Genomic DNA, 11336 nt, shown 5'->3' with positions numbered 1-11336 from the left:
AATGAGCTTATGTGTATCGTGTGCTTCCTGCTTAGCAGGGCACACAGTAGCATTGTGACATCACTGCCCATGTAGTAACGGAAGCAGTGGTTACTCTTCTGCTTAGACAAAGGGAGGGTTCAAGGAAATCCATCAAAGAACGTGAAGCTCTTCTCTACAAGAGTAACACTGGGGCTCCGTTTGCTAAGAGGAGGTCTGCGGAGCATCAGAAACCTTACGGCCTCTTCCTTGGAACACCAGAGCAGATCATGACAAGAAAGTATCTAGATAAACTAACACGGTGACTTGTTTTTAAAGAAAACATACAATAAACATCTTTATTCTTGTTCACATGGATACTGTTAACACTGTGAGTCAAGTTAATGCCATCCTCCGTGGCAAAGGGAGAAGAGGTGGTTACAGAATACCAGTTTTCCAGTCTTTAACATGGAAAGTGTATACTTCTAGACACATAGATGCTGGGAACAATATTTGGGAGTAAGGAGATATAGGTTAATGTAGGCATATTGAAAAGTCTCCACACACCAGCATGGCCTGTCAGTATGACAGTATCTTTGGTACAAGTTAGGAGCTAGGAATAGTAGTGTCAAAGAGAAAGGGGCCATAGAGCCTTAGTTTGTTTATTGGGGTTACTCCTTTTCCTTTATATGGGGGAATTATATTTCATCTTCTTTTGATTATAGTTGAATCTAAGCTTCTTTATATAATGTGTTTTTAACCAATGGAATATAAGCAGAAGTAGCATAGCACATAACTCTCAATTTAAAGTACCTAAGATGCAACCACTATGTGGTTTCTTCTGTACTATGTCCACGTTCCTGGAGAGAGACAACTTTTTCTACGAGAATAGAAAAGTGAAGGGGAGAAAATATGATGCCGACCAGGAGAAAAAAAAAGTAATGTGAATTTGATTTAAAAATTGTTTTTTATTCAAGCCACTGTGACATGGGCTCATTTGTTGAAACTGCATAATCTAGCAAATACTCAGATGATCAAGCCACTCATGGAGGGCACTGTTGGGCAACTGGTAAGGATGCTTTCCAGGAAGGCCTATAAAGAGCCCCGTAAAGCATACATTTGTGTGCCTGCCCATAAAGAAACAATAATGGCATTGCGTCGAGAATATATATATACTGAAAAGTTAAGAGCACTAGCTCCTCCAGAAGAGAACCCAGTTCAGTACTTAGAACTAAAATGGGCAGTCACAACAGTCTGTAACCCCAGTTTCATGGGATTCAATGCTCTCTTCTGACCTCTGCAGAGCTGAGTACTCTTGGTGCATAAACATACATGCAGGCAAAACATAAATACACATAAAATAAAAATACAATTTTAAAAGTACTTTAGGAACAATGATACATATATAAGAGTATGTTTGTCTTTGCTATGATTGTTTCCTTCCTCATCATACAAGTGATAAAGAGGTAGATCTGTGGGTGGATGACTGCATCATCAGCAAAGGATGAGCAATGTAAGAAGAGTAATATCAAAGGAGCAGAACTGAGTCTGAGCTCTGAAAGTAGAATTTCTTCTTAGATATGATGTGAGAACAGACAGTTGTGGTGGCTTGAAGTAAAAAGTTCAAACTGCGAGACTGATCCTGAATGGCCAGATTCCTTCATATTAATGAGAAAGTTGCAACACAAGTCTTTCCCAAATTATCATTAGTCAATGGGAAATAAAGATCTAAGCTGGGACTGAGGGGGAAATTAAACATTTACAGAATGTCCCCAAAGACTATTGACTGTTTTATAACTCCATCGCAGTTATCTGGTGTGCTGGTGCCTAGGGAATCTAGAATCTAGGAACCTTCCCAACTGCCCTTGCAAAGCTGTTTTGATCATTTATATCATCATGTTCTTAAGACGTGAAGGGTATTGCCTATAGAGATGCCACTAACCAACAAAGCAAACTCCATCTTCAGTGATTGATTATTTGAGAGGTCACAGTGTGAAGCAAATGATTAGTTAAAATGTTTTCTTAGAACTGTGGTCGCACACACCTTTTAATCTCAGCACTTAGAAGGCAGAGTAAATTGTATCTCTATGAGTTCCAGGCCAGGCTGTTCACAGAGCGAGTTTCACAGCATCCAGGACTACACAAAAAACCTTGTCTCAACAAAACAAAACAAACAAACAAAACCAAACAATAACCCCTCCACAAAAAAACCAAAGTTGCTTAGACCTTGTGCCCCAAAATATAATTTGTACATGTTTTGTACATATACAATGTACAAATGTACATATACATGTACATATGTACATGTACAATATGTAATGACGATGTTCACAGTCAGTAGCAGAAAGGTCCATAACTGGCAAATTTTTTTGTTTCAAAATAACTTTATTATTTATATATTATCTTGTCTAAGAAGAAAAGATCTGGTGTGTTTTCTCAGCATTATTTTTTCAACCTTCTAAGTAAGCAGGAAGCATGTACCGTGTGAAACACTGTTGTGAGCTGTGAGGGATATAAACGTTCTTGTCTTCAGCACAATGAGAGAAATCAATAAATTTATACTTGGAACATGAAATTATTAGAGAAACACAGAAGTTACAGAAGAGCTTAGATTTTATAACATGGTACATCTTTGAACATTTAGACTGTTACCCTAAATAAAAAAATTGGAATTCCTTGTTACTTTAGGTTACCAAAGCTTTAGTGATGACTTCATATGTTTATATTCCACAGTGATTTTTTTTTTAAAAAAAATTGGTCAGCGAAATGTGTTGCCAGCCTCTACCTTCTACATAGATAGTGAAAGAAAAATGCTATAATTCAAATAACTATAAATATCTATAGAGACATGAGCCGACAGAAATCTGGTTCCTGCTTATTGTAGCTAATATAATCTTAGACTCATGAAGTGCATGACCTTGGGCTGACATTTCCTGTAAGGTAGAAAATTTATAGGATGCTCTTGTTATTGGTATGATACAAAGTTGGTGGGAATATATGTTGTTGCTGGATTTTCTTTCAGCATAGGCAAACAACATAGAAATGGTAGAGTAGGAAAAAAATTCCTTCTAGTCAAGAGAATAAAAGCTCTACTCTGGATGGATACCTAACATTCCATTTATGCCAAGGGAACACATGTAGGAAGGCAGACTCACTTTAAGCCCTGACGATAAGTAGGATACTTTTCCTTTACTGTGACTATACTTTTCCTTCCCAGAATCCCCACCCCTAGTGGAGTAGCTTTCCAATGCATAAATATCCAGCTTTGTAAGTCTAACCACTTTTCCGAATTATTCAGGAAAAAAAAACTTCTCTTTTTTTCTACCTATCTTTTAAAATATAAATTAATTTCACTTTTGATTTATTCATTCATCTATTTTATGTGTATGAGTGTTCTGACTGCATTTATGTATGTGTATATCATGTACGTCAGATCCACTGGAACTGGAATTATAAGTTGTTGGGAACCACCCTGTGAGTCGTGGGAACCAAATCCGCATGAACAAATGCCCTGCAGTGCTGAGCCATTACTCCAGCCTCAAACATCTCTTTCCTAAGCATGCTTTCCTTCACACTTTGGATTTCCTCAGTGTTCTGGACTTCCTCACTCTTTCTCCAAAGCGTCCCTCCCTGCCATGTGGCTGCTTGTCTGCCACATGTCTGTTCTCCATACCAGCTTCAATCACATGGATTTACTTCTCTCTCTCTCTCTAGTTGCTTCCCCCCAGGCAACTGTTGAGGTTTTACAGCTTGGCTTTCCTGGGTGGGGTGGGAATGTCTTTTAAACTCTAATAAAATATCCTTGAGCTTCCATTTGAGTCCACTTTAAAATTCATTTATTAATAAAACGGAGAACCCTAAGAGGGGGGCTCTTATTTCTCCTGCATTAGAAGGAATACTTTTTAATGGTTAAAAAAACAAGATGCCAGGCAACATATATTATATAGAGCTTTATTATATGAGCTTTGGGAGAGAAGGAAGGGGAGAGGGGTACCCCAGGGGGAGAGAGAGAGAGAAGAGAGAGAGAGAGAGAGAGAGAGAGAGAGAGAGAGAGAGAGAGAGAGAGAGGGATATGGAGAGAGAGAGAGATGGAGAGAGATGGAGAGAGAGGAAGAAAAAGAGAGATAAAAGAAAGATGTAGGAATAAGAGAGGTGAGAAAGGATTTGTCCTTTTATAATCTTGGGTAAGCAATGACATCACAGGTAGGCAGACCGGGGCAGAATCCTAACATTCCTCCCTTTTCCTATAATTAAAAAAAAAATGAGGACGTTGGATCATTTTTTTATGTAAGGTAAGTTAAAGCATATGAATGTAGCTTCATTGGAAGCCGCTTTTGTCTGCCATGTAAGGGGAAAAGAGCGAGAAGAAAGCAAGAGCAACGATCCGCGAAAGGGGAAGGAAAAGCTCTTTCCTCAAATTTCAGGGTAGAAAACAGGTTATGGCAGCCAGGTCCTGCAGCAGGTCGGGACTGAGGAATGCTGGGAGAACCTGGAGCTGTTTGTCCGGGTTCTGGAGCACAGCGTTTCAGCCTTTTGTAAGTGGATAAGGGGCGGGGTAATCGGAGTCCTTGACTGCTTCCTGCTGACAGTAAGGTAGCCAGAAGTGGGTAAAAGGCTGACGTGTTGGCCAGGTCCCAGAAGAACAGGCCGTTGCACTTGCTGTCCAGGGTCTGAGACCGTCTGTGGCTAGAAGGGGCAATGCACGTCCAGCTGACACGATCTGCAAAGTTGGACTGGAGCAACCCTGGGTAACTGCTTTAGTGCTGTCCTGGATGTGGGAAGTCTGGCAGGATACAGGGACATATATGTGGGCAGAAGTCAAGCTTAGTAGGTTAGGGAGAAAAGTCCCTTTAGGTGCACATTTGAAACTCTTGGGAGAACAAAGAGGAAAGGTTTGAAAATAAGAGAGACAGTGTGTGAAAAATTGGGAAGAACAAAGAAAAGAGTTTGGATATAAGGAACTTCCTTCCATTTTACCCGATTGCTGACAATAATTAAGAAGGTTTAGTTTTGGGTCTGCCCAAGCTTGGTTGCAGAGGGACGTAAGCTAAGTGGCTCTTCATGTGGGCGCAGGGATTTGAAATTCTCCAGAAGGCATCTCAGAGGAGCCTGGAAAGGCAGTGAATGGACTGTGTCTCATTGGGAGGTGAAGTCAGTGATCCCTTAGGGCACCCCCAGAAATGTGACTCAGAAGACAGACAGACTGGCCCAGTAACTCATCAGTGCGACCAAAAGCACGCAGCTCCACGGATCTGCTGGCCCAAGGACACAGCCACCTAGTGCACTGGAATTGTTCAGTGGCCGGATGGTGGTGGAAGGACTGTCTCACCCAGTGGTAACAGTCCTAGTTGCAGGTCCATGAGGAGGCCCTGCCACAGTGATGCAGACCGCAGAGAGAGGTTGGGTACCTCCAACCCCAGTGAGCCAGAGAGGTGTCAACAGTCTCGCCAACAAAGGGAATGTTTAACACCAACTAGGAAGTGGGAGTTCAGCTCGAGTTGGGTGCAGAAGGTGGCAATAGGGCAGTTAGGAGAGTCCCAAACCCAGTGAATGTTAATATTGCAGAACATTATAGACTAATTAAAAAAAAAATCAAACCCATTAGCCAGGAATCCTGTAGTTGAATCTGGGGTAGCTGGTGACAGGAGGAACAGCATTTATTTGTCTAGGCATCAGTAAAGACATAAGTTAGAAACAAAAACATTTTTGGATCAGGGTGAAAACACAATCTTGAAAATGTGAAAGTCAAAAGTAGGTAACCATTGTAAAAGCTAGAAGCTGTATTTGGAGTTTAGTAAGGATATCAACAGGGCTGGGAAATAGGTCTACCCACTCTTCTCCCGAAACAAGCGCTGGCTGCCATGTGTTCTGAGCAAGCAGTGGTGCACTTCTCGTGATGTCTAGCTACTGTAGCCACCTGGGCAGGGCCACAGCCGGCTCAGCAGACTGCAGTGACCAGGCTGTGCGGTGTTTTAGCAGCAGGGCAAACACTGAGGCAGCAGTAGTCTCCGGTTCCCTGCTGACCGACCCTGCCAGGGCTGTGGAAGTGACCCAAGCCCCAAGTCAGTTGTGGCAATTGGGGTGGCGAAGGGACCTGTACACCAACCCAACTCCAGCCACTGCACCTACAGAGACTAGGGTAGCTCAGTGTGTGTTTGTTCTGCTGCAAGGGCGAGCAGGCCGAAGTCCTGCCATGCAGTGGTGGCCTCGGCCCAGGGCCTCCTCCCATTGTCCCCCTGATTTTTTTTTAGGTATAATTTAAACTTACCTCAGCACAGAACGTGGTCGATGGCAAAGCTTTCTCACTGGTGTGTGTGTGTGTGTGTGTGTGTGTGTGTGTGTGTGTGTGTGTGATGGGTTCGTGGCTAGGCTTGCTGCGTGTGGCAGGAGAACCCAGCCACAGGCAAGCAGCACAGATTGGTAACAGAGTTTATGGAAAGCAGATCTCTGTTATGGGCCGGTGGAGAAAGTTGCCACGGTAAAGACCTTGGGTTTGCTTTCCATGTATGGACCACCAATTTTAATGATTAAAAATAAGCTGCCAGGCAGCGGATATTATATAGAGTTTTATTATATGAGCATAGAGAAAGAAGGAAGAGGGAAAAGGGGTACCCCAGAAAAGAGAGAGAGAGAGAGAGAGAGAGAGAGAGAGAGAGAGAGAGAGAGAGAGAGAGAGAGAGAGAGAGAGAGAGGCGGGGGGGGCGCAAAAAGAGGTTAGAGAAAGAGTTTGGAAGAAGAGAGATGAGAGAGAGAGAGAGAGAGAGAGAGAGAGAGAGAGCGCCACAAGGAGGGTTTGTCCTTTTATAATCTTGGGTAGGGCCACGCCCACTGGGAGGTAGGCAATGATGTCACAGGTAGGCTGACTGGGGCAGAATCCTCACACACTTCAGACACAGCCTGGAGACTTCAGTCTTTCCTCATCTCCACATAGCTAATGAACTTACACATGTTTGTGAGCCTCTGGATGTTTGCACCTATTTTTTAATCTGCATTTAGCTAGATAATCTGTGCTATACTTACTGTCTTGAAGTTGTGTGATCCTGACTGAACACTTTATGAAGTAGTGAGGTCCACTACTCAGTAAAGATCCAATTTTTTTTTTGCAGAAAAAGTACCAGAAAATGGAGCCCAGAAAACTTTTGACATGATCATATTTGACTTGATTCTAAAGAAGTGATTATTGCCTATGTTTGGAATTACATGCATTATCATATATATTTACTAAAACAGGCATTTGCTGACCATAATGAAGTACAATGTTTTACTGGATAACCTGTCTGTTTTCCCTCATTTCCTTAGACAATACTGTCTTCTACAGACATGTATGTGGAGCCAAGAACACTGTGTGATTATTGAATTTCACTTTAGACTTCAAGCACTGCCCACTGCTGTGAGGGACATTTGGTATTAAGCTCTAAAACAAAGGTCTGCATTGGAAAGACATTTGATAGGTTAAACTATTTTATTTTATTTCCTTGGTTAATGATTTTTCTGTATTAAATGTTCTAAAGACTGTGAATCCTGGCCAATAGGACTTAAAAAAAATATGTTTGTTACATGCTCTTTCCCAACCTTATAAATAATATTCAAACTAAAGAGACATGTCTGAGCAAAACAAATGATAACGGAAGTGTAGCCTTTTACCGTAAAGTGTGAGAATTAGGAGCCTATTTAACCCTATTCTAGACCAAGACATCAGCCTTGAAATCACATGTGTGCAAGTGACACATAGACTGAGCATGTTGTACTGACATATTTCAGAATATATATAACAGCGACTTAAGACATGGAAGCCATGGCCTTGAGAGAAAGCAAGAGAGGCACATGACAAGGGTTGGAGGGAGGAAAAGAGCCTAAGAGCATATGGAATGGTGCACTTATGTTTTAATACCCTCTCTGAAGTATTTTTTAATTATCCATGCAGCATTTAAGCACACTGCTGAAAAAGAAAACCTACTTCATGAGGGATAAAGAAGGGAAGTGAAAGAAATGGCCTTTTAAGGAGTAAAGAGTCTGCCTGGCCCATTTACTTATTCAGAATATTTAACTTCCAGTCATGCCAGGTGAGTGAGTCTAAAATCTCTTCCTGTAAAGCACTTGGTGTTGGGTGGATAAACAATTAGGGAGGGACGGAGGGCCAATGGGGGCTCAAACCTGGAATGATCAACATGGCAAAGGGGTTGGAACAGGGAAGGCTGGGTCTAATCTGGCCTTGTAGTAATTCACAGAGGTTTAGATGCCATTAATGCGCCATGATGGACAGACCAAAGCTTCCCAGTGAGTAACTATATGGGATGCCATGATGTATGAAAACACAAGAAAATGAAATGTTATAAACAGAAGAACCAAGAGAAATAAAAGTAGCGCTCCCTTACAGGTCCAAGACTATTTTAAAGTTTTATATTTCATGGAAAGAAATGTGTGTCTGATAGCACAGAGGACAGGTGCAATGGGGTTTAAAGTCTGTCGATTTTCTTGGTTTGCTGAAGCTAATATAAAAAAGGGACCATAACCTGCATACAGTAAACAGTAGGACATTCTGCCTCATGTGTCTGGGGACTGGAATCTGAGCTCAAGAAATGTCTTTTTAGGCTTAGTTTCTTCTGAAGGTCATTGGGGAAGATCTCCTCTATACCTTCCCCCCAACCCCGCTAGGTTCCCTTTGGGGTGCTGTGTGTCTGTGGATGCAGCAGCCCAGCTCTGACTCCATGTTCACACGCATTCTTCATGTGTGGTGTGTGCATGGCCGGCTCTGACTCCATGTTCACACACATTCTTCATGTGTGGTGTGTGCATGGCCTCCATAGACTGCTCCTGTGTATAAGAGCATCAACCATAATAAACACATCATCATCATAATAATAAGTAAACATAAATAATAATAAATAAACATAATAAACACATCACACTAAGCTACACTTGTAATGACTCCATTTCCATGTAGTTACACATTCTGGATACTTCAGGGAGAACAGTATAGAAGTGCAATATCATATTACGTGTTTTTGAATGTTGTCCACACACTGTACTTTGCTCACGTCTTAAGAAAAGAAACTGATATCAAAGTGGCCAATGAGAAATGTTTCTGCAATCTCAGAAAGGCACATGCTTTGCTTGAACAAAGAAGGGAACCGATTTTACGTATTCAGGATAAGAGACTTAAAGAGTATTGTTCTAATTTGCTTTTTGTTGTTGAGGTGAACGCCTTGACCAAAAGCAACTTGAGGGGAAAAGGTTTATTTCAGCTCACACTTTGCAGTTCATCGCAGAGGGCAGGATCTCTCAAAGCAGGAACCTAGAGGCCAAAATTAAATCACAGACCATGCTGCGTACTGACTGGCTTGGTCTCCCTGTGTTGTTCAGCTATCTTCTTATAGCCACAGAGGACCAGCTGCCCAGGGGTACCTCAAACAGTAGGCTGGTCTCTCTGACGTAAATCCATAATATCACTGATAAAACCACCTGATAACCAATTAGAGACTTTTCCTCAATTAAGACCTCCTCTTCTCAGGCAAGTGTAGGTTTGTGTAAAGAACAACAACAACAAAAAAGACCAGCACAGGTGTATAGGCAGTTGAAAAAACTAATAATGATAGAAAAGGAAAGATGGTAGCTCACAAATAGAAAAAAAGAATGTAGAAGGCTTAAGCAAAGACCATATACTTAGTTTCAGATGCACCATGTAGGCAATACTTTATGTGAGGACAAAGCCCTGAAGAGATTGTGTTTGCAAAGTGACGCAATCAAGATGAGAAGTGGAATTGTGAAGAAATGCTGAAAGGAAAATATCAAGGAAAAGTGATGCTCAAGAATTACTTCCAGGAAAAAGAGAGTCACTATGACCTAGGTAACTAAGCCCAGAGGGAGCATTATCAGTCAGAAAAGATCGGTACTTTTAAAGAAAAAGTTCTGTTAGTAATAGAAAGAAGTGGCCCCTAAGTCAGCCCTTGTAGCGAGTCCCAGTAACTGAAAAGCACCTTTGGAAATCATTAGTGACAGAATTGCATGGGGGTGGAGGGGGGCGGGGCAATTCTGTCTGCAAAGTACGATACGCTGTGTATGCATTTGAGCTACTAAAATTTAATACTACACACCCAGACAAAGCAGGGACGGTAATAATAACAATGGCTTACGTAGTGTGGCCAACTCTATAAGACATTCTCCTGTCCAGCAACAAACATTGTGAGAGGTCTGGATTTTACCAATTTCCAGCCAGTGTGATTCCATGTTGGTTCTGCGTGCTGAGAATCTTGGCATGCTCTCCCAGTCCCGGTACTGCCGAATACGGTGTTTCATTTTGATGTGTCACTGTGTAACTTCTCTGGCAGAAACGAGTCTATTCTAAAGAGGCACCTTTATCTCTCAATCTGGCTATCAGACCCCTAAAACAATGGACTCCAAAGCAATGTGGATTTCCCCCCAGGAATCTCCTGCTGGGAGAAGGGGAAAGTGCCAGCCTGAGGGGACTTGTCTCCTGGCGGGATTTCCCATAGTCCTTCCAACTTGTCAAGCTGAGGCCGCTTATACAAGGGCGCATCAGCGATGGGCAGGACGGGGCTCTTTCGATGTGCATCTGTAGCCCTTTATTTACGCTTTCATCTCACTTCAGACTGAAGAGGGTAGGCTTGAAAGGTTCCGGGGATTTCTTGCTCTTCCTCCCAACGCTACCACATGGAAGGAATCTCCTTTCTGTTTTCCACTATTAATATGCCTGTTTTTAAATATATATATATATTTTATTAATTTATTCATGTTACATCTCAACTGTTATCCCATCTCTTGTATCCTCCCATTCCTCCCTCTCTCCCATTTTCCCCTTAATAATCAAAACATAAAATATACAGAACAAAGAAAAAAATATTAAAAGCTGCAAGGGAAAAGGGCCAAATAGCATTTAATGGCAAACCTATCAGAATTACACCTGACTTCTCAACAGAGACTATAAAAGCAGAAGGGCCTGGACAGAGGTCCTGCAAACCCTAAGAGACCACAGATGCCAGGCCAGAACTACTTTACCCAGCAAAACTATCAATAACCATTGACAGGCTGATTGAGGACTGGTGGCCGGTCCTGGCTGGGGCACAAGCTATGCCCTCCGCCCGGCCCCCCAAGTTTGATGACTATTGATCTTGGCCTCTAAGAATAATTACTCACTGACCAAGCAAACAAAAACTAAAGAAGCATGAATCAAAGCTAATTTTTTTAGTAATAGTTAGTAAGTAGATCAGGTGAGTTTATACTATCACCATGGCAGAGAAGCCTTCCATGAGGGTTTGCACTCAATTGCATTAATGGATTAATAACGCATTCCCTGAGGTCTTTATTTTGTATGTCAACTTGAAAGCTTAATTCCTGTACATAAACATAATCCATTTAAC

The sequence above is a fragment of the Acomys minous genome, assembly GCF_964271855.1.
Source record: "Acomys minous genome assembly, chromosome: 11".
NCBI classification, from domain to species: Eukaryota; Metazoa; Chordata; class Mammalia; order Rodentia; family Muridae; genus Acomys; species Acomys minous.
This window is presented reverse-complemented; position numbering follows the sequence as displayed.